General features: G+C 41.7%; 1 protein-coding gene and 1 long non-coding RNA gene across 2 annotated transcripts in view; both read left to right on the top strand.

Annotated features, from left to right (window-relative positions):
* LOC137654763 (probable oligoribonuclease) overlaps window positions 1-23,390 on the top strand; it is a 160,426-nt gene that overhangs the window by 44,064 nt on the left and 92,972 nt on the right. The window lies entirely within an intron of this gene.
* The window catches only part of LOC137654399 (uncharacterized), a 56,373-nt gene that overhangs the window by 22,423 nt on the left and 10,560 nt on the right, over window positions 1-23,390 (top strand). The window contains exon 2 of the long non-coding RNA XR_011046631.1: window positions 11,698-12,261. This is a non-coding gene — a long non-coding RNA (uncharacterized lncRNA). The remainder of the gene's footprint in view (window positions 1-11,697; window positions 12,262-23,390) is intronic.

Here is a 23,390-nt window from a genome sequence, read left to right on the forward strand (position 1 = left end):
AATGGCTGGTAGACATTCCAAGGAGTCTTCCTCTAAGGGTAGATCTCTTACGTCAGCCCCACGTAAAGGATGTTCATCAAAGCCTCCCCGCGCTTCGTCTGACTGCCTTCAGACTATCGAAAGACTCTCAAGAGCTCGAGGCTTTTCGAAGGAGGCAGCCAGTGCGATTGCGAGAGCTAGGAGAGCTTCTACCATCAAAGTATACCAGTCGAAGTGGGAAGTCTTTCGAGACTGGTGCAAGTCAGCATCTGTGTCCTCTTCCAGTACCTCTGTAGCCCAAATCGCAGATTTTCTCTTACATCTGAGAAATGTTCGCTCCCTCTCAGCACCCACTATAAAGGGCTACAGGAGCATGTTGGCTTCGGTCTTTCGACATAGAGGCTTAGATCTTTCCAATAATAAAGATCTCCAAGATCTCCTTAAGTCTTTCGAGACCTCTAAGGAACGTTGTATGGCAACTCCTGGATGGAACTTAGACGTGGTCCTAAGGTTCCTGATGTCAGACAGGTTTGAGCCATTACATTCAGCCTCCCTGAAGGATCTCACCCTCAAGACACTTTTCCTAGTGTGCTTGGCTTCGGCTAAAAGGGTCAGTGAGATTCATGCCTTCAGTAAGAACATCGGCTTTTCCACAGATAAAGCCACATGTTCACTTCAGCTTGGTTTCCTGGCCAAAAATGAACTGCCTTCTCGTCCTTGGCCTAAGTCATTTGATATACCTTGCCTGTCAGAGATCGTAGGCAACGAACTTGAAAGAGTACTGTGTCCAGTTAGAGCTCTTAAGTTCTACTTAGCTCGTACTAAGTCCTTACGAGGTGGATCTGAGGCCTTATGGTGCTCAGTTAAGAAGCCATCATTACCTATGTCGAAGAATGCTTTGTCATATTTTATCAGATTTTTAATCCGAGAGGCTCATTCTCACTTGAGTGAAACAGACCGTTGCTTGCTTAAAGTTAAGACACACGAAGTAAGAGCTATAGCAACTTCCGTGGCCATTAAGCAAAATAGATCTCTGCGAAGTATTATGGACGCGACCTTTTGGAGAAGCAAGTCGGTATTCGCGTCATTTTACTTAAAAGATGTCCAGACTCTTTATGAGGACTGCTACACACTGGGTCCATTCGTTGCAGCGAGTGCAGTAGTGGGTGAGGGTTCTACCACTACATTCCCTTAATGCCAATATCCTTTTAATCTGTCTCTTGAAATGTTTTTAATCTTGTTTATGGGTTGTATGGAAGGCTAAGAAGCCTTTCGCATCCTGGTTGATTTGGCGGGTGGTCAAATGTCATTTCTTGAGAGCGCCCAGATTAGGGGTTTGATGAGGTCCTGTTGTATGGGTTGCCGCCCTTGATACTTCAGCTCCTGGGAGTCTTTCAGCATCCTAAGAGGATGGCTGGGCTTCGTGAGGAAGACAGACTAACAAGGCAGGGTAATCGTCAAAGTCAGCTTCCTTACCAGGTACCTATATATATTTGGGTTTTGTTATGATATAACTGTCAAAAACTCTAAGCATATACGCCGTAAACTGTATTAATACTGGTCTCTACCCACCACCATGGGTGTGAATCAGCTATTATATATTCACCGGCTAAGTTTAATATTTAAAAATGATACAGTATTTTGATTATAAAATAAATTTTTGAATATACTTACCCGGTGAATATATAAATTAAAGGCCCCCCCCCCTTCCTTCCCGATAGAGACCCAGCGGGATGAGAAGAACTGGAGCTGTTTACATGTATATGCGGTATCTGGCCGATAGTTGGCGCTGGTGGGCACACCCGCAATCTTCATGGCGATCGCTCGCGAGTTTTTGTGTTTTTCTGTCGAGCCGTCGGAGACGTCAGCTATTATATATTCACCGGGTAAGTATATTCAAAAATTTATTTTATAATCAAAATATCATTTTCATAATAAAATAAATTTCTGAATATACTTACCCGCTGGTTATATAAATTTAACACCCACCCTCCTCCCCTCTAGAGACTACCTATGGTATGGCTATGAGGCATGGAAGAACTGGAGATGGTGTGTGGTTCCACCTGTTCTACCGCTAGGGTGCGGTTGGTACACCTGGCGTATCTTCGATAGCGCGAGATTTGAATTTTCTGCCCGGCGTCAGGGGACTTCAGCTCTTTTATATAACCAGCGGGTAAGTATATTCAAAAATTTATTTTATTATGAAAATATCATGTTTCTGATGCTGTCACTTCCACAAGAGTTAAACTGACTCCGGTCAGGCCATCACAGCTAGTCCCTCCTGTATCTCTCCAGGGATACTCTCCCACCTAACCTTTACCAAGGGAGTCGCGTGAGGAAAGGACCACCTCCATTCCACCGTTGGAGGAAGCCTCCCCTCACGCTGAGAGTTCCCTACTGTCATCAGAGATCAGGAAGGACAAGACATCAAGGCCTTCAATGTTGGAGTCCTACCTCCTTCTTCGGAAAGAGTCCAAGGACTCCAAGACTTTGCCAAAGTCCTCCACTAGAAGTAGTAAGACAGAGACAGCCAGCCACTCGAGAGCGCAATCCACCCCGGGAAGAGCTCTCGGGGATGGAAGATGGAGACTTCGCTGCAAGTCCGATGTCGGAAGGAGAGCAAAAAGAGTCAGGACATGCATTCTGGCAGGTCCTGATTCTCATAAGGGTTGTCAACGGGTTCATCGACCTAGAGATAACCCCTCAGGAGGGTAAGGACACGGTCTTAGACAGTGTGTTTGGCACCCAGAAACCCTCAAAGACCAGTGTAGCCCTGCCCTGGTCTCAAGGGTTGAAGGGTGCCAGGGCTAAGATTACCCTACAGCTCTCCGATTATGCCTCCTCCCACTGTTCTGACTCTACTAACAAGCTCCTCCCACCTCCTCGTGTACAACAGTGGAGGTACTTCAAAATCCTGGGGGAGTCCACTCCAGCTCTTCCTCTCCACCACACTCTGGAAGAGCTCACTAAGGGGGTCTCTCTAGAGAGACTCTCCATCCGGCAGGTCTCTTTCTCGGCGACCGAGATCCTTAATCAGGAAAAAGTCACAAAGTATGCTATGCAGGCTACTTCGTGGCTGGATATCTGGTGAAGGACCTTGGGAATCCTAGTACGAACTGAGGATTTCTCCAAGGAACGTACCAGAAAGGCAATGGAGACTCCTTCTCTCAGGCACTCGCACGATCGAGTTTCTTACCCACCAAGTTTCAAACTTGTGGGCAAATACCATCTTGAAACGTCCTGACGTGGTGTCTGAGAGATTCCACCAACAAGTCCCTAATGTTGAGATATCTAGGCTCAGACATTATTCTCTAGAGGGAGCCCACCTGTTTGAGCCAAGGACATGGAACATGCTGCTGAGAGATGGAGGAAGTCCCATCAGGACTCCCTCCTCCATAGGGCTTTGACATCTAAGCCCTATAAACCTCCAGCTCCTCAGCGGTACCATCCAACCAAGACCACGACAACCAAGACAGCAGCGAAGACAATGGTGTCTAAAAAGCCCTCCCCTGTCAAAGACAGGAAAGGCACTAAGTCCTCCATGGAAGGGAAAAATCTTGGAGGGACCAGCCGAGGCTGCAAACGTTAGGATAGGAACTCCCCCTGCTTCTCCACCAGTTGGGGGATGCCTACAAAGTTGCTCGGACAGGTGGAAGCAACTCGTGGCCGAACCCTGGACAATCTCCCAGCCTTTCGGGCAGAAGTCTAGCCCCTGTTGCAGAAGGGCGCTCTCCAGGGGGTCCTCGATGGGTCCCCAGGCTTCTTCGGTCGACTCTTTCTTGCAAGAAAGGCGTCTGGAGGCTGGAGACCAGTCATTGACCTCTCACCTCTGAACAAGTTTGTCAATCAAACTCCGTTCAGCATGGAGACGGCAGACACGGTCAGACTAGCGGTGAGACCACGGGACTTCATGTGTACACTGGACCTAAAGGACGCGTACTTCTAGATCCCAGTCCATCCATCTTCAAGGAAGTACTTTAGATTCAGCCTAGACAACAGGAAATATCATTTCAAGGTGCTGTGCTTCAGTCTTTCCACAGCACCTCAAGTTTTCACCAGAGTGTTTGCCCTAGTGTCATCTTGGGCACACAGGATTGGCATCCATCTCCTCTGCTATCTGGAAGACTGGCTAATCCTAGCAGACTTTGTGTCAACCCTTCTTCAACACCAAGACAAACTTCTGAGACTTTGCCAAGATCTGGGGATCATGGTAAATCTTGAGAAGTCATCCCTGCTTCCTACGCAGAGACTGGTATACCTAGGCTTGGTAATAGACATCAATCTCCACAAAGCCTTCCCATCAGACGACAGAATAGCAAGGCTGAGGAAGGTCACAAAGCCCTTCCTCAGACGAGAAGAACTCCCTGCCCAGAGGTGGTTACGTCTCTTCGGTCACCTTTCATCACTGGCCCGTCTAGCTCCCAATGGTCGCTCTGGATGAGATCCCTCCAGTGGCAACTCTAGTTCCAGTGGAATCACTCCCTCGATTCCCCTGACATCCGGATCCCCATGGGATCAGCAGATCTGACGGACCTCGAGTGGTGGGTGGCAGACGAGAACCTTCGAAAGGGAGTGGATTTTCTCGTCCTTCCCCTGGATCTGATGCTGTTCTCAGACGCTTCAAAAAAAAAAAAAAAAGGGTGGGGGGCACACGTGTTGCACCACACGACCTAAGGCCTCTGGTCAGAGTCAGAAGAGTATCTCCACATAAATCTCCTAGAGATGAAGGCCATCTTTCTGGCCCCTCAACAGTTTCAACAGTTCCTGGCGGGCCACTAAGTGGTGGTGATGAGCGACGACACCACAGTAGTGGCTTACATCAACAAGCAAGGAGGTACGTTTTCGTAGCACCTATCCCATCTAGCAGTAGAGATACTGAGATGGCCCGAGATCCACGCTTCATTCCCGGCAAAAGGAATGTGCTCGCCGACAGCTTGAGCAGAGCTTCTCAGATAGTGAGTACCGAGTTGTCTTTGGATCATCTAGTAGCCAACTAAGTCCTGACTTTGTGGGGTTCTCTGACTGTGGACTTCTTCGCAACGACCCTGAACTTCAGGCTCCCGTTGTATTGTTCCCCAGTCCCAAACCCCAAGGCTCTCTGGCAAGATGCATTCCAACAATGATGGGACAACATCAACGTTTACGCCTTTCCCCCGTTCTGTCTGATAATGAAGGTACTCAACAAGGCCAGAACATTGGTCAACCTTTCAATGACCCTCATAGCTCCGCTATGGGATCACACAGAGTGGTTTTTGGACCTGCAACTCCTAACAGAGCCCCCAAGAGAACTCCCTCCACGACACGATCTACTCAAACAACCACATGCCAACATATTCCACAAAGCCGTAGACTTGATGCCTGGAGACTATCCAGCATCTCTTCTCTCAGAGAGGATTTTCGTAACAAGTTGCGATCAGGATGTCTGGACACCTGCGAAAGTCATCAGCAACAGTCTACCAGGCAAAGTAGAAAGTCCTCTGTGGTTGGTGTCGTGTGCCACTATTCCAGCAATAGCAGAGTTCTTCGTATACTTGCGTGAAGAAATGCGCCTGTCAGTTCCGGCGGTAAAAGACTATCGCTCAGCCTTAAGCCTCGCCTTTAGACTGAAAGGAATGGACATTGCTTCATCGCTAGAACTTTCCTTACTCATACGGAGTTATGAACTTACCTGTCCTCAGTCTGAAGTGAGACCTCCCCCATGGAATGTAGTTCGAGTTCTCAGGTCTCTTAAGAGACCTCCCTATGAACCATTACGCCAGGCAACAGAATGCCACCTAACTTGGGAGATGGTGTTCCTGCTAGCTTTGGCTTCGGCCAAGCAAGTCAGTGAACTTCATGGTCTCTCATATGACATCGCCCATTCAAGGGGATGGGGAGAGGTAACGTTCAGCTTTGTCTCTGAGTTTATTGCTAAGACTCAGAACCCGGGAGTAGCGGATCCTCGATTTGACTCCTTCCGGATTTCGAGTCTTCGTTCTGTAACAGATGACCCTGATCATCTCTTTCTCTGCCCAGCGAGGAGTTTGAGGCTATACCTTAAGAGAACAGCCGCAGCCCGTCCTCGTTTGCCTGCACTCTTCGTCAGCACCGGATGGACCAAGAGGAGGGTCACCAAGAACACTATATCAGCATGGATTCGCAAGGTCATAAACCATGCACTAAATCCAGACCCTTCTCCTTCACGTCGCCCCAAAGCTCATGAAGTCAGGGGCGTAGCTATCCCTGGCATTCAAGAGAAAATTCACAGTGACGCAAGTTCTTCAAGCTGGGGTGTGGAAACATCAAACTTCATTCACATCCCATTATCTGCAAGACGTGACCCACAGGAGACTCGATACGTTTTCTATCGGTCCTGTGGTGGCTGCACAACAGCTGGTTTAAGAGCTCAAGCTCCTTATTAGACAAGTAGCAGAAGGTTTAGGGCATTGTTACCTGGTTTTAGTCTGCGTGAATGAAAAGGTTTGACTGGCTCTTATTCTTTTCTTCATCCTCCCCTCTCTTGGGGAAAGCAGCATCCTGGGTTCTCTGCACAAGCTGACCTCAAACCACTGCAGGTAAACCATGCTCCCTTGTGTACCTAGTATTAAAACTAATACAGTTGCGTCCCTATACCCTGGCGAGGTGGTATTGGGAAAGTCTTAGTTACAACAGTTTATCCTTCCAAAGACTAAGGAATAACTTTACCTGGACGGTCACACTTCTATAAATCTCAACACACAGCTTGCGTAGGCCGCGGACCTTGCATAGCAAGGTTTTAGCGAGGTGCAGGGACTCCTTATTTTTGAGTACTGACATACTCAGATAAGGAGCCCCCGGGTAAAGCCAAAAGCCAGATTGGCAGGGACGTCCACCCTGCCTAATGGGTGAGTCACCCCTAATAAATAGTGTGGTTTGTATTCCAGTAAAGGAACAAATGACAAATTCGTAGGTAATTGGTATTTTTCCTAACTATGCAAACCTTAGCTATTTAACCAAACTTGCCCGCCAGCCCTATCCCCCTTGAAGTCCTTCCTCCAAGCAAAGTGAGCTAAATCACTGGTGTGTGAGTAGGAGCGGTAGCAAGTTACCTCCCCCTAACTAGGAGTGTGGGTAGTTAACCCTCGCTAAACTTTAATGGCTCGTCATTTTAGCTACGCCAAAAATAATACCCCTAATAAATAGCTAAGATTTCTATTGTTAGGAAAAATACAAATTACCTACGAATTTGTCATATCTAGCCAACATATCTCTACCTTATAGTACATACTGTCCACACCCTTTAACTGATCTTCACCTGAGGTTACCCTAGTTCCACATATTGAAATACTACTGCTAGAGAGTTATGGGGGTCCTTTGACTGGGCAGACAGTATTACATTGGATCCTTCTCTCTGGTTAGGTTTCATTTTCCTTTGCCTGCATATACACCGAATAGGTACCCCATACGAATGGGAAAAAATCACGCTAATAGACGAAGTTTGGCCTATTCTTTATACATACTAATAATACAAACCTTCATTCTTTACATAGAAATACTATATGACTACTGTACATAGATTGTTAACAATCAATAGTGGGGAATTACCCCCCACCCTACTCACTCACTACAACCCCTCTTTGATTTCAGTAGTTGTTAGAGACAGACATCTGTCCCATCTTGCTGGACACTGGGAAAAAATTCCAAGTTTACTCTTGGTCTGTTTCTTATATGATGCTATGGCATCTTGGTGATATTGTCTGAGTCTGAAACTTGATTAGTGTAATACTATCGTGTTCACTTTAACTCCTTAAGTTAACCAGGGGTGAAAGATCATCCTCGCTTCCTTGGAATTAGACTTCCATGAAGTCTTAGGATTGGACTTCTCTACGAAGGAAGCCTGTTTTTTTGTTTGTGTCTATTCATAGACCGTTTGGGGTTTTCCAACAGACACACAGGAGCACTACGCGTCTTAACAAGTGCTATTGATTCAACGTTTTCAGCCTTGTATATTGGAAGCCAGTTGCTTCCTGATCCAATTGTCAGATTTGGTCTGGCAATCAAATTTTTTTTTTAGATATTTGAGAGGTTTGCTTAACTAGCTGCCTCTCAGCGCCATCAGTACACACTCCCCGGGGAAGCTAGCCTTTTACTTGGGAGATATGCTGTAGCCGGGATCTCCCTCTTGAGTTTGCCGACCCTTTGGTTTTTTTGGCGGACGCAGTCACAAACGCTATCTGTTGTGCTTACCTGGTACTGTACTCTGTCTGACCAGGTGGCTCGGACGCTAGAGTGATAGAGCTCTTTGGAACTCCCTGAAGATCTTGTCAAGCTGTCTCAGCATGCACTAAAGGTGAAAGCAATCCTTGCACCTGAGAGTTGCTTGAAACAAGCAATATCCCAATGCAGTCACGCACAGCGTGTACTCGGTGCTCAAATTATCTCCGCGGGCACCCCAGGTTCAATTGCCAATCAACACACCTGTCTGGGTTGAGAGCAATGTCATAAGTTAGCACTCTCAGCTCTAACTCTAACTCCCATTGCTTTTGCTTGCCCTCGCACAACTGATCTTCCTCTACCTGTTGTGGTAGAATGAGTGAGCCGTATGTGTGCCCCACGTCTCCCCCTTGCCCTCGATCAGTGATCCTACTTCATGTGGAAGTGGTAAATGGTTTATGCTCTTCTGGTGACCGTGCCCCTTTGGGCCTGAAAGACATGCTTAAAGCAAGCGTTCTCTAAGCGTGCTCAGATTTTCCGGCTTTTAACAGCATGTACACAAGGGGATCACTTGGCTCACCTGAGCACCCTCTAGCTTCTGAATGGTCTTGAACTGGTGAATGTTCTTTTTAAACCTCAAATGTGTACGGGGCAGGTAGGGGTCTAGAACAGGTGGTTTATTCCACCGCTTATGCACTGGCATCACTCAAAAACAAGATGGATAAGTTTTCTTATTAAGAGACTTTAGTGCCTGTAATAGCTATGTATGCATTTATGCAAACGCTATCCAGCATTCACATATTAGGGAAGCGTCGTCTTTGTTTATGGTAACAAATTCCTCAGAGCCTGAGTCTCTCTTCAGGATAAGAGAGAGGATTACAGTATTTGAAGATATGACGTTTCCCAACAAATCGTGTGCGTGTTCCTCTAGCGCAAGGCTCATATTCCACTCTCGAGCCATGAGTGGTGTTCTCGTGACTGCTTTTTGTTGCATGGGGATCAATGAATGTTATACCCCTTCAGGCAGAGGAGCTGACCATGGTAGAGAGGACCACTCTATAAATGTCTGTAATGGATCACCAGGCTTCTGTAAACAAATCCTTCTCGTTGAGATGGCGTCTGGAAGCTGGGGACTAGTCTTAAGACTCTGGAGGTTAGGCAGCCTGTCTTGCTTTTCAGCATTCTCAACCTCTTCTGTCAAACCACTCGGTGGTGTTGATAAATGACAACAGCACCATAGGTTAGTACCGTTTATTGCTTGGGGATCAATGAAGGTTATAGCCCTGCAGGCAGAGGAGCTGACCATGGTAGAGAGGACCACTTTATAAATGTTTGCAACAGATCCTCGAGCTTCTGTAAACAAACCCTTCTTGTTGAGAAGACATCTGGAAACTGGTCTGAAGACTACAGGTTAGGCGATCTCCCCATCAGCCCGCTTCATCGCGGGGAGGGAGAAGATCCTTTTAGACAATCTGGGCAAGTGGAGTCGTATAGTCTTCAGACTTTGCCACTTAAAAAATGAAATCAACAAAGTTCAGGAATATTGATTGACATAAGTCGTTTGAGACTTCAACCATTCAATCCCTATTCATGTATGAGAAAGTGGTGCATTACCAAGAACAAAACTAGACGAGGAAGTGTCTCAGTACGCAGTAGTACGGGAGTTTTCACTGCTGCCGGCTGTGCTCGGTTTCATACTGTATCGAGCACACGTACTCTTGATCAGGAGGAAGGGCACCATCCTTCTCTCCTTTCTCAGTCCCTCTCCCTAAAGATTCTTAGGTACTGAAGGCTTAGAGGTTTCCTCACTTTTCTGAGTGACGAAACATTCCCTCACATGAGTGTCATCGGTACTACGATCTTCAGTCTCTTTAGCATCGGTATCCGCGAGATTGGTCTCGTGATCAGTTACACCGCGCTTGGTTGCTTCACGGTTGCCCTCCATGTAATTGCCTTGTCACTGGAGACGCTCCCATGTGCTTGAGCGATAGGGAGTGAGATCACTTATCACCTGTTCTTTCCCTGTGTGGGGAATGCGCCTGCTCACTGCCGGCGTCAATGACCTTAGATGTCAGGATCCCAAAAAACTTTAAATCAATCTATCAATACTGCTCGCTGCCTAGTTCCTTGCTTGCCAACACATACTATGGAGACTAATGTACGCTGTATTTCGTCAGTTTCTAAGTGTGAAAGTGCCAAAAGCAGTTATTTTCCAAAGGGGAGGCTGCAGGTCGATTTGTACCCTTATTTTTTCAGGGTACACTCCTGGTTTTAATGTCACTCCGGGTTGTGCTTGTTCTATGAGAAGCGAACTATCATCTGTGGTTAATGTTGAGAATTCCTACTTGGAAGGGAAAAGTACTGTACTCTATTTTCATCACACTTGTTTGTGAGTGTAATAAACTTGTGGGCTTCTGTGACGGTGTGATCTACGGTACTGTTATTGGTCTGGATTTAGGAGCCTCTCAAGATTCAAGAACCTCACGAGTTGTCATGGACAAAACCTGCTTACATGGCTTTAGACAGGGCATTTTCATCTAAGAATTCACTTCAGTGTAGCCGATCAAGTAAGAACATGCCTCCTGTATTTTCGTGACAAAGGAGATTCTACGTACGGATGGGTGTGAGCCTGTTTTCTCTTTTGAGATGGCAGTTTTTACTTTGATGGCATGATTTCGCATAGGGACTCAATGCTAATGGCACTGCAGAGAAAATTCTGAGCAGCGAGACTGCAGCTTGTCATAAGGAAGTCCGCCACTCTAAAATGAATTGAATGAAAGAGGAACGCAGTTTACAAATTTAAATTTACTGTTGAGGCGAGTAAGCCTCACAGTTTAGTTTGTGTTGCACAAGCGATAACAGCCCTGAAGAATCAACACCAGTGCCGTTGTATGAGGTTGCACGAATGGAACTTTAAGCTTCATCAAAGTGGAGGGGGAACTTAGCTTTACTTATTTTAAGGATTTTTCCTAGTCCTATTAAACATAGCAAAGGATTGTGTCCTGCTGGACCTGCAAGATTTGTCTGTCATAGACATTTTGAAGTATCTAGAGTATCATACAGTGTAATCTGCATTAATTGTCAATTCCATATTATGGAAACACTTCTTAAAACAAGGAAGTCTTCAACTTCTTAAAGCCTTAATATCTTCAGTCCATGGGATATATATATATATATATATATATATATATATATATATATATATATATATATATATATATATATATATATATATATATATACACACACATTTATACATACATACATACATACACCCCACTTAGACATTGTTAATTGTTTATATATACAGTATATACTTTATATATATATATATATATATATATATATATATATATATATATATATATATATATATATATATATATATATAATGTATCTTCTGAATAGTTAGATTTGATTTAATTATATCTTAGTTGTGAGTTTTTACTATACATTACCCTATATATTTTCTATCAACTAGACATTTTAATGAGATTTAAGTACGTTGGATAATATTATGTTTTGAGTTACCCCTTCATTTTACAGGTATGGCAAAGGAATGTAAAGTGCATCAGTGACGTACAGTGCACTCTGGCGGTACCTTTGGAAAGCATTTTGTGGGAAGAACCAATCAGCTGATCTAAAGACAGTGTGTCGTCTGCTGGCCATTTAGTCGAATGGCAGCTGTGGGACGGTGAGGCTGTGCGCTCGTGTCTCCTGCTACATATTTCCCTTTTTTCACCCAGTGTTTGTTTGTTTTATTGTTTACGTTATGGCGAAATGAGGTGATAATTAAAGTGGCACGTGTTGTTGACGAATATACATTGAGAAGTGGATGGTCGCTATATAGTTCGTAAATCGAATATGCGATTCGTTGTGGGCCCGAAACGGGAGTGAAGGAAAGGTAGCTTTACGAGTCGCAGAACTGAAAAGTGAAAAGATATCTTGTTAACGATCGTGGTTTGAAATCTGGTCTACACATCATAGACTTAATCTCGTCGACCTGATTTTCAGCACTACGAAAACAATGAGCGGGGAGACATTACAGTTTGGCTCTGCCGAAGAAGAGGCGGAGTTTTGGAAGAAGAAAGCTCTAGAGTATAGACAGAGGTGAGTTACCCATTCTTGACATTCTCTCTCTCTCTCTCTCTCTCTCTCTCTCTCTCTCTCTCTCTCTCTCTCTCTCTCTCTCTCTCTCTCTCTCTCTCTCTCTCTCTCTCTCTCTCGCAATACTTTACTTACGACATTTTCTAAAGAGTTTTGCTTCATATGTTTTTAAATATTGTATCGTAACATTTTTAATCTGTTTCTTGGCAACGTCTGATTTTAAAAATAACATATATATATATATATATATATATATATATATATATATATATATATATATATATATATATATATGTGTGTGTGTGTGTGTGTGTAGTTAAAGAATTTTGTTAAAGGTAGAGATTTATGGAATAATTTGGCTGTTCAAAGAGCGTCACTCAAATGTAAAAATAAAAAGCACAAAACCCTTTTAAAATTATATTTATACGTATTATATTTTTCATTGAACGAGCATTTATAAAGCCGTGTGTTATAAAGTGCCCAGCTTCCACAACTGATAAGCTAAGTGCAAGGTTGTTACGTTCATACGTCTGTTTGGGTGGAACTAGGAAATTACGTCATACGATTTAGACTTGACGTTTGGCGCGGGGCCCAAGAATTCTCAAGTGACACACACGCTTTAAAATATTCCCCAGAAAACAAGAATGTAAAGAGCTTTGTTTCAATGGAAGCCAAGAATCTCAGTGTGTAGGCTCATGGAGGAGAATTTATAGCACATTTAGAACGTCACATGATCATGTACTTTTTGTTTTTGTTTTGGGGGATTACATTTCATGCTACAAACGAAATGTTTAAGATGTCTTGTATGCGCAAGAAAGGGTTGAAACAGATGTAAGGGTGCAATACGTTATTTCTAAATTTACTTGATACGAACTTGAATATATATATATATATATATATATATATATATATATATATATATATATATATATATATATATATATATATATATATATATATATATATAATTAGTGTTCCTATCTTCTTTGGAAATTGTAATAGTGTTTGTTGCCAAAAGTGCAGTTGGAAAGTATTCGCCTCTACACAATTATTAGTTATTCATGTGTATACACCTTACACTCACACAAATCTCTACCGAGTTATAAGGGCTTTAAGGGTATCCATTACTTTTGTTTAAAAAAAAGTCTTGTGGATAAGCTTTTTTCATAATTACTCCTTGCACTATTTTTATTAATATGCTCATAACTTTGATTTATTTTGCCTGGTCATATGTATTTTATATTATTATTATTATTATTAGCTAAGCTATAATGCTAGTTGGAAAAAATAAGATGCTATAACCCCAAGGACTCCAATATGGAAAAATAGCCCAGTAAGGAAAAGAAACAAGGAAATGAATTGTTGTTATTATCATTGTTACAAGCTAAGGTATATCCCTATTTGGAAAAGCAAAATGCTATAAGCCCAAGGGCTCCAACATGGGAAAGTAGCCCATTGAGGAAAATAAACTAGGAAATTAATTGTTGTTGTCCAATCTAACCTATAACCTTAGTTGGAAAAGCAAGATGTTATAAGCCCAAAGGCTGCAATAGGGAAAAATAGCCATGTGAGGAATAGAAACAAGGAAATAAATTTTTGTTATTACATATTGTTACAAGCTAAGCTATAACCCTGTTTGGAAAAGCAAGAATCTATAAGCCCAAGGGCTCCAACATGGGAAAATAGCTCAGTGATGAAATGAAACTAGGAAATAAATTGTTGTTATTGTTACAAGCTAAGCTATAACCCTATTTGGAAAAGCAAGATGTTATAATCCCAATGGGCTCCAAGAGGGAAAAATAGCCCAGTGAGGAAATGAAACTAGGGAATAAATTGTTGTTATTGTTACAAGCTAAGCTATAACCCTAGTTGGAAAAGCAAGATGCCCTAATTCCAACGGGCTCCTAGAGAGAAAAATAGCCCAGTGAGGAAAGGAAACAAGGAAATAAAATTATTGTTATTGTTACAAGCTAAGCCTTAACCCTAGTTGGAAAAGCAAGATGCTATAAGGCGAAGGGCTCCAACTTGGAAAAATAGCCCAGTGAGGAAAAGAAGAATGCACATAAACTAAAGCAATTTTTCCTATAAGAAATAAAAGGAATTCCACATGTTCATAAATACACATGTACACTCATTTTTAAAGATTTGTAGTGTCATTTAAAGAAGAAAACTATAGATTCTAACATCAGAAATGAATACAGATGAATAATTCACTCTAAAAAGAAGAAGTATTGACAAATTAACCCTTTTACCTCCAAGCTATTTGGAACTTTCCAACCCTTAACCCCCAGACGTTTTCTTTTTCAAGCACATTTTGCTATATATTTTTTTTTCAATTGCTCCAACAGCCATAATTTTTGTCATAGAGAGGTCAGGTTGGTCTCATTCTTTTGGAAAATGCCTGACGTTTCTCATAAAGTTATAAAAATATGCAACAAAAAATGTAAATAACAGTTTTTTGCAAGGACGTACCGGTGCGTCCATGGTGGTAAAGGGATGAGTTTTGTAAAACGTACCAGTATCAATACGTCCATTGGGGGTAAAGGGGTTAACTCTCATTACACCCTTGAGAAGAGTTATTTATATAGGTGTTCTTTGTAATCATTAATGTAGAATTGTGACCTTGACCACATTCAGAAAATTAAGTTATCCACTACATCTGTTTTCCTTGTCCTAGTTTCTCTTGACATTTGTAACACTTGCCTGATACCTGCCGTAAATATTACATTTACTGAGCATAGAATTTGCGCCTTTACGGAGAAAGAAATGTTAGTTTCTGAATATTGAAAGTTCATTGTATATCAAGTATTTTCTAGCTGAGCTATGATGGTAGGCTATTCTGTCCATTATGTCTTTATACAATTTTTACAGTTTAGAATTAGTGAAGTGTAAAATCTTTTGAAAACAAGGTTGATTTTAACACCTTAATGTAAGCCAATTAACAGTGAGAATAGGTTGAATGGCACCTTTTATGATAAATATATATGGAAAATATCTATCTTCTGATGTTCATAAGTCATATACAGGTATATTTTAAAGATTTACCTGACAACTGATGTTTATGAAATGCCTTTGGTATTTATCTCGATAATTTAATAATTGCTTTAATTTTTCCTCTGCAGTCTTTTACCATAGTGTGCAGTAAACACATTATTGTTATTATTATTACCACTAGCTAAGCTACAACCCTAGTTGGAAAATCAGGATGCTATAAGGCCAGGGGCCCCAACGTGGAAAATAGCATACTTGTAGTCTTAGTCCCTGTATGGATATGTACGATGTTTTATCATGAAAATTTTCATAGGAAAAATTGTCAATACAGAATTCCTCGACTTGCAAACATTTGAATTACGAACATTCGGAGATACAAGCACAGATCCAACTGAAAATAACTAAGACATGGTAAAGAAATACTGTAATAAAACAATATTATATAATTTATTACAATATGCAAAACAACATTTTTGATGACCTGATATCTATTTCATATGAAACCTGACTATTTCTTGAGTTTTGTGGCTGAAAATCATAGGCAAGAAATTCAGGTTAGGTCAACCCTAGGCCAAAATGTAACAAAATTTTACTTACGAACAGCTTCTTGTAATCAATCAAGCTTGTAAGTTAAGGACCTTCTGTATATCCTAACTTCTTATGGTGGCCTGGTGATTGCCAAACTGGCATCCAAGTCCTGTTCAGATTTGTTAGCTCCTTTGGTCGCTGCAACCTCACCATCCTTGTGAGTTAAGGATGGGGGGGGGGGGGGGCTATAGGTCTATCTGCTGAGTTATCAGCAGCCATTACCTGGCAGTCCTTGGGCCCAACTTGGGTGGAGAGTGTGCTTGGGCACTGATATGTAGTATGGTCAGTCTCTAGGGCATTGGCCTGCTTGATAGGGCAATGTCACTGTTCCTGGCCTCTGCCATTTGTGAGTGTCCTTTAAACCTTTATATATCAATTACATTTATTCTGCTTGCGTCCCAACATCCAACATATATTTTGAGTTAAGTGGTAAGAATTACCCTTTAAATCACCTATAAGGTCAAGACAGTTATATATTCGCATATTTTCTAGCCTTTGAAAAAAGAAATAACGATAGATGATGGGACTTATCCTGAGGGCATATGTGCTATGCATTCCAATACGTCTGGCTGAAGAATTAGAATACTCTACTTGAGGAAATGTTAGCAAGTTGGGTTTTGCAGGATTTTTAAAGCCATAGAAACATCACTGTGTAGAAAGAAATAGGTAATGGAAGTCCTGGAAATAGCCTAAAAGATATCCTAATATAACCATAAGGTTTTAAAATAATAAGAACTTACAGAAAGACTGTTCAGTGTTATCAAAAATAAGACGGTGAAGAAAAGAATATCAGTTGAAGGTGAGGATAGGAAAGGTAGCAAGGGTGTTCTGCAGAGAACTATACATTGATTGTGATATAACATACTTTAGACAAAACCAATCCCGGAAAAAGATGGGTAAAGTATTTATATGCATTCCTCAAGCCTTACAAGTACTACTAAAGCTATGATACACTAAAATCGGCTTCCATTGTAATCGAGGAGAAAGCAACAATATATCATTGCACTTTTCACCTTTCTGAGAGAGAGAGAGAGAGAGAGAGAGAGAGAGAGAGAGAGAGAGAGAGAGAGAGAGAGAGAGAGAGAGAGAAAATGTAGTTACATAGTTTTCAGACATTTTGATCCATTCGCATGGTGTAGACACACTTCCGTGTTGTGTTAGCAGCACATAGCCTATATCTCTCTTATATGATAAAGTGTGGTGTCTGGCTATATAAATATATATTCTATATAGATTCCTTTCCAGCCTTTTGGTCATGATTATTTTAACAGATTTTCAAAGTTCATAGCAAGAAAAAGCCCTCATATACAGTACGTATTGCTCTAAATAGGCAAAAGGCAATGTCCACAACTGTATTGAAAATTGTCATATAAGACATTTTGGAAAAATTTTGTGCTACAGTATTTCCAATAACTTTCACAGCTCACAGCAATTATTTAAGAGATAATATTTACCTCCTTCAAGGCATTTGGAAGGAGGTTATGTTTTCACCCGTTTGTGACTGGCTTTCTGACCACAACCTTAATCCTTAGAGTAATGAAACTTGCAGGGATTAGTCGTGATCTAAAAAGCTGGTAATGATTCAAATATGAAAGGTCAAGGTCACGGTCAAGCATAATGTCCAATTCCATAATCAGCCATAAGTTGGGATATCGTTGTCATGAGACTTGAAACTTGGTTCGTATTTGAGTGTATGAAAATCCATGCCAATTAATACATGTTAAGGTCAAGGTTGAGTAATAAGCTGCCACAGTGGAGGTCTGCACTCTACTGAGTGCCCCTCTAGTTGGCAAATGTGTTGAATATGCATAGAGTCATATGAATGTTTTCCACAGCATTGCGGTAGTAGTATTCTTCCGTACAAGAAGGGCCTTGCAAGCATTATAGTCTATGCTCTTAAAACATTCATACAGGTAGTACTCGCATGCCACATACCGAACTCAACCAGCTCACCTTATTTACTGCCTTCAAGAAGTGGTGAGCATATTCTCAATAGCTGTAAAACGAGATCAATAACTGGAATTAAATACTCAAGTAATGTGGAACCACTGACATTGTAAACAATTATGTTATTAGAATTATGAAGCATTTGGGCATACGATACATCACCAGCTAAAACTATAGAATGACGACTAATGAAAATGAAAGTAGAAAGTTTGACATTGTGTTTACTGTACCTCTGTATAATATACTGTAATGCTTTTTATGATAGTCTTGAATAAGATATACTTAATTTGATACAGTATGGTGATACCTCGCTCCATCGATCGATTTTAACTTAGGTCAGATTTGCTCTTTATAAAGTGACATGCAGTGCTTTAGCTATACTGTGCAAGTAATTAACTTGAAAAGGTACATATAACATGCTATCATTTCATAAGAACCAGATACAGTACAGTATTTGCATTAATAAGCTTCCATATTAATGTCAGAATTCTTCTGAGAGTTGACGATCTCCACAACGGAATTCTTGATGCTTGAGAGCGCCTTTACGAGCATGATCGCTAGCACAATCACCTATTAGGAGACTATCTTCCTATAGTGCTACACCACATGCACAATCACCTCTTGCGTTTCCTGTTACACGTTGTCCATGAATATGATCGCCCAAGCCTACCTCGTCAGTGCTGGGATCTCCTATACAGTACGTACCCATTAGGTCTTCAACTAGTGCACGATCACTAGCTTGATCATGCTCTTCTGTACATTCATGACCCTAGGCTCGTACACATTCACCTACCAAGGATTAGTCTCCTAAACGTATAGTGTACACGATCACCAGCTTTTGAATGACTTGATAGTAAATCATTGAATTCATAATCCCAAAGGCAAAAGTTCTTCGCACTCTATTCTCACACTCTTGCTCTCCACAGGCTAGACAGGCTCATTGCACATCTCTTGACGATTCCTCTCTTAACAATCAGTCCTCAGTAATGAAGTCGTCCAGTAGGAAGGCCCACCTCGTCTATGGCCATGGAAGTTTTAGTTTTGGCCAGCCATGAGCTGGATTAACCAGTTGTCTGAATCGATAGTCTACTTTGCTTATCTCGTGATCTGTCTGGTCCTTAGGCGGAGAAGTACACCGACCTCCTCCTTTTAGGGGAAAAGGTGGTCACTTACTTGGCACATCGAGTCAGCCAATCAGTGGGATAAGTGGATGTTGAAAAGGAGAGATGCATTGTGTTTTTCCAGTTAGGTGGGACTGGATGCACGATAATCCTGATATTTCGATACTCCTCCTCCTGGAGAATTTCGGGACTGTCGACAAGTGGAGATAGGAGGATATTGACTCCCTTATCCATAGAGCAGTGACCTTCTAAAGCTCCTGCATCTTAGCCCAATAAACCAAAGCAGAAGGTGACTATGAAGCTTTTGTCACGGTTTGCAGCTGCAAGACCCTTTACCTCGAGGAAGGGTGGGTCAGAGAGGCATATGTGATGTGCATTCCAATATGTCTGGATGACGAATTAGAATACTGTACTTAGGGCCTCTGTGATTGACAAACTCTTCCTTCAGTGAGTTTTGGTGGATTACTGACAGCCCTTGGCCAACCTGTCAACTACACAGTGCAGAAAATTGGGTGGTGAAAGTTCTTTTGGATGGCTACCGCCTTCCTTTTTTCAGCTCTTTTCCTCTCCAGTGACATTCTTGATGTACCCTCCAGAGTTTCATTTGAGACAGGTCTCCTGTTCTCTACAACTGACTATTGCTTGTATTTATTGGTTAATAGTAATAAAAATTGCCACGTGTCCTCCCTCGCTCTCTCTTCTGTCGTATCCATCTACAGTTTATCTCTTCGATTCCAAGTTAGTGAGAAATGTCGCTTACCAAAACAGCCTTGTGGGAGCTAATGATTGATGAGCTTAAAGATGAGGTGCTGTTCATTTGTCTGTTGACCATCTTGTCTACCCAGTTATGGTTTCCTTCCCTTATATGATGTCATGAGATATAAGGTTATGGAAACTTTAACTTTATCATTTAGTTTTTTTTTTTTTTTTAACTATTATGTTAAATACTTAGCCTAATTTTTTTACTTAAGATTTTTGCAAGAAATATTCCACATTGTTTAATAACTTTCTTGGCAATTATGCTTTATTTTTTCATTAACTCTAGTTTTCTTCTTGACTGTTATCTCTCATTCTTGGGAGTGATTTTAAAAAAAATCATTTGTCATATTCTGTTAACAATGGACCTTTCTATTGTTTTTTCCATCAATAATTTTTTTTATATTTTCATTCATTTGATGTGTAATGATACTTTAAAAGAGTATACAGTAGGTCTTTTCCTTGTATATATCAAAATGTGAACATATTTTCTTGATTAAATCTACTAGGGGAGTGTGGTGGAATCTTTTAATAGCAACCATAATATTGTACTGTTAAAAAATACTTTTTTATGGAGTAATTCAAGAAGCTATTCAATGCATAGCAAGACCTCACAGATTAGATGGCTTGTATATTATTATTATTATTTTATGCCCCCTGTGGCCGCGTGGCCATAAAAACAATTAGAAAAGCGCCAACGTATCCCTGCGTGTCGTAAGAGGCGACTAAAAGGGACGGGACGAGGGGGCTGGGAACCCCCTCTCCTGTATTTACAATGCTGTGAGACATCAGCAAAGAGGTGGAGCTGGGGGGAGAGTGACTGCTCCCTGCACTCTAGTTTTGGGGTGTTTGAATGTGCGTGGATGTAGTACGATAGAGAGTAAAAGATGTGAGATTGGAAGTATGTTTAGGAATAGAAGGATGGATATATTGTCTTTGTGTGAGACAAAGATAAAATGTAAAGGTGAAGTGATGTTTGGTGAAATGTCTGGTAGAGTGTCTGGGATTGAAAGGGGAAGAGCAAGAGAAGGTGTGGCTTTATTGCTGAGTGAATGGATGACAGGTAAAGTAGTGGAATGGAAGGAGATATCATCTAGGTTAATGTGGGTAAGGGTTAGGTTGGGTAGGGAATGTTGGGCTTTTGTCAGTGTATGGGCCAGGTTGTGAGAAGAGTGAAGAAGAGCAGAATGAGTTCTGGAATGAATTAACTAGGTGTGTAGATTAGATGGCTTGTATATTATTATTATTATTATTTTATGCCCCCTGTGGCCGCGGGGCCATAAAAACAATTAGAAAAGTGCCAACGTATCCCTGCGTGTCGTAAGAGGCGACTAAAAGGGACGGGACGAGGGGGCTGGGAACCCCCTTTCCTGTATTTACAATGCTGTGAGACATCAGCAAATAGGTGGAGCTGGGGGGAGAGTGACTGCTCCCTGCACTCTAGTTTTGGGGTGTTTGAATGTGCGTGGATGTAGTACGATAGAGAGTAAAAGATGTGAGATTGGAAGTATGTTTAGGAATAGAAGGATGGATATATTGTCTTTGTGTGAGACAAAGATAAAATGTAACGGTGAAGTGATGTTTGGTGAAATGTCTGGTAGAGTGTCTGGGATTGAAAGGGGAAGAGCAAGAGAAGGTGTGGCTTTATTGCTGAGTGAATGGATGACAGGTAAAGTAGTGGAATGGAAGGAGATATCATCTAGGTTAATGTGGGTAAGGGTTAGGTTGGGTAGGGAATGTTGGGCTTTTGTCAGTGTATGGGCCAGGTTGTGAGAAGAGTGAAGAAGAGCAGAATGAGTTCTGGAATGAATTAACTAGGTGTGTAGAAGGACTGGGTAGAAAGAATTATGTAGTTGTCATGGGCGACTCAAATGCTAGAGTGGGCGCTGGAGAGGTAGAAGGTGTCATTGGGAAGTATGGCGTACCAGGTGAAAATGAGAGTGGTGAGAGACTGGTAGATATGTGTGTTGAGCAAGAGATGGTGATAAGTTCTAGCTTTTTCAAAAAGAAAGATAAAAACAAGTATACATGGGTAAAAGTGGCAAATGGAAGAGTGGTAGAAAGGGCATTTATGGATTGTGTGTTGGTAACTAAAAGAATGTTTGGAAGATTGAAAGACGTGCACGTGTTTACGGGTATGGCTAATGGTATGTTTGATCGTTGTTTGGTGGAAGGAAAATTAGTTGTAGCAAAAGAGTGGGGGAATAGAGTAGGTGGATGTAAAAGGGAGCTAGTGAGGGTTGAAGAGCTAATAAAACCGAGAGTAAAAAGTAAATATCAAGAAAGGTTGAAAATGGCATATGACAAAGTGAAAGTAAGAGAAACGGGTAATTTAGAGGAGGAGTGGAAGTTAGTAAAAGAAAATTTTGTTGGGATTGCAAGTGATTTGTGTGGCAAGAAGTTTGTTGGAGGCAGCATGAGGAAAGGCAGTGAATGGTGGAGTGAAGGTAGAAGTGGGAGAGAAAAAGACGGCATTTGGAGAATGGCTGCAAAGTAATAGTGTAGAGAAGTATGAAAGATATATAGAGAAAATGTGGAAGTAAAGTGCAAGGTCAGTGAGGCAAAGGGGGCAGCTGACCTGAGGTTGGGTCAGGGATTGGGTTATTCATATGAAGGGAATAAGAAGTAGTTTTGAAAAGAAGTGAAGAGAGTAAGGAAAGCTGGTTCAAGAATTGAAGAGACAGTGAAAGATGGAAATGGAAGGTTGTTAAAAGGAGAGGAGGCAAGGAAAAAGTGGGTGGAATATTTTGAAAGTTTACTGAATGTTGAGGATAATAGGAAGGCAGATATAATTGCTGTTGCAGGTGTTGAGGTGCCGGTGATGGGAGATGAGAATGAGAGAGAGAGAGAGTACAAGAGAGGAAGTGAGGAGAGCACTAGATGAAACGAGAGTAGGAAAAGCATCTGGTAAGGATGGTGTGAGAGCTGAGATGTTGAAGGAAGTGGGTGTGACTGTACTTGAATGGTTGGTGAGATTGTTTGATATGTGTTTTGTGTTGTCAATGGCACCAGTAGATTAGTTTTGTGCGTGTATTGTACCACTATATAAGGGTAAGGGAGATGTGCATGAATGTTATAATTCAAGGGGTATTAGTGTGTTGGGAAAAGTCTATGGTAGAGTACTGATTAATAGATTAAGGATAAGACAGAGAATGCAATCTTAGAAGTACATGGTGGTTTTAGAAGAGGTAGGGGTTGTATGAATCAGATTTTTACAGTTAGGCAGGTATGCGAGAAATATTTAGCAAATGGTAAAGAGGTGTATGTTGCGTTTATGGATCTGGAGAAAGCGTAGGATAGGGTTGATAGGGAAGCAATGTGGAATGTGATAAGGTTATATTGAGCTGGTGGAAGGTTGTTGCAAGCAGTGAAAAGTTTCTACAAAGGTAGTAAAGCATGTGTTAGGATAGAAAATGAAGTGAGTGATTGGTTTCCGGTGAGAGTGGGGCTGAGACAGGGATGTGTGATGTCGCCGTGGTTGTTTTAACTTGTATGTTGATGGAGTTGTGAGAGAGGTGAATTCTCGAGTACTTGGACGAGGATTGAAACTGGTAGACGAGAATGACCATGAATGGGAGGTAAGTCAGTTGTTGTTTGCGGATGATACTTGTGCTGGTTGCAGACGCGGAAGAGAAGCTTGGCCGATAAGTGACAGAATTTGGAAGGGTGTGTGAGAGAAGAAAGTTGAGAGTTAATGTGGGTAAGAGTAAGGTTATGAGATATACGAGA

The sequence above is a fragment of the Palaemon carinicauda genome, chromosome 15, assembly GCF_036898095.1.
Source record: "Palaemon carinicauda isolate YSFRI2023 chromosome 15, ASM3689809v2, whole genome shotgun sequence".
Classification (NCBI taxonomy): domain Eukaryota; kingdom Metazoa; phylum Arthropoda; class Malacostraca; order Decapoda; family Palaemonidae; genus Palaemon; species Palaemon carinicauda.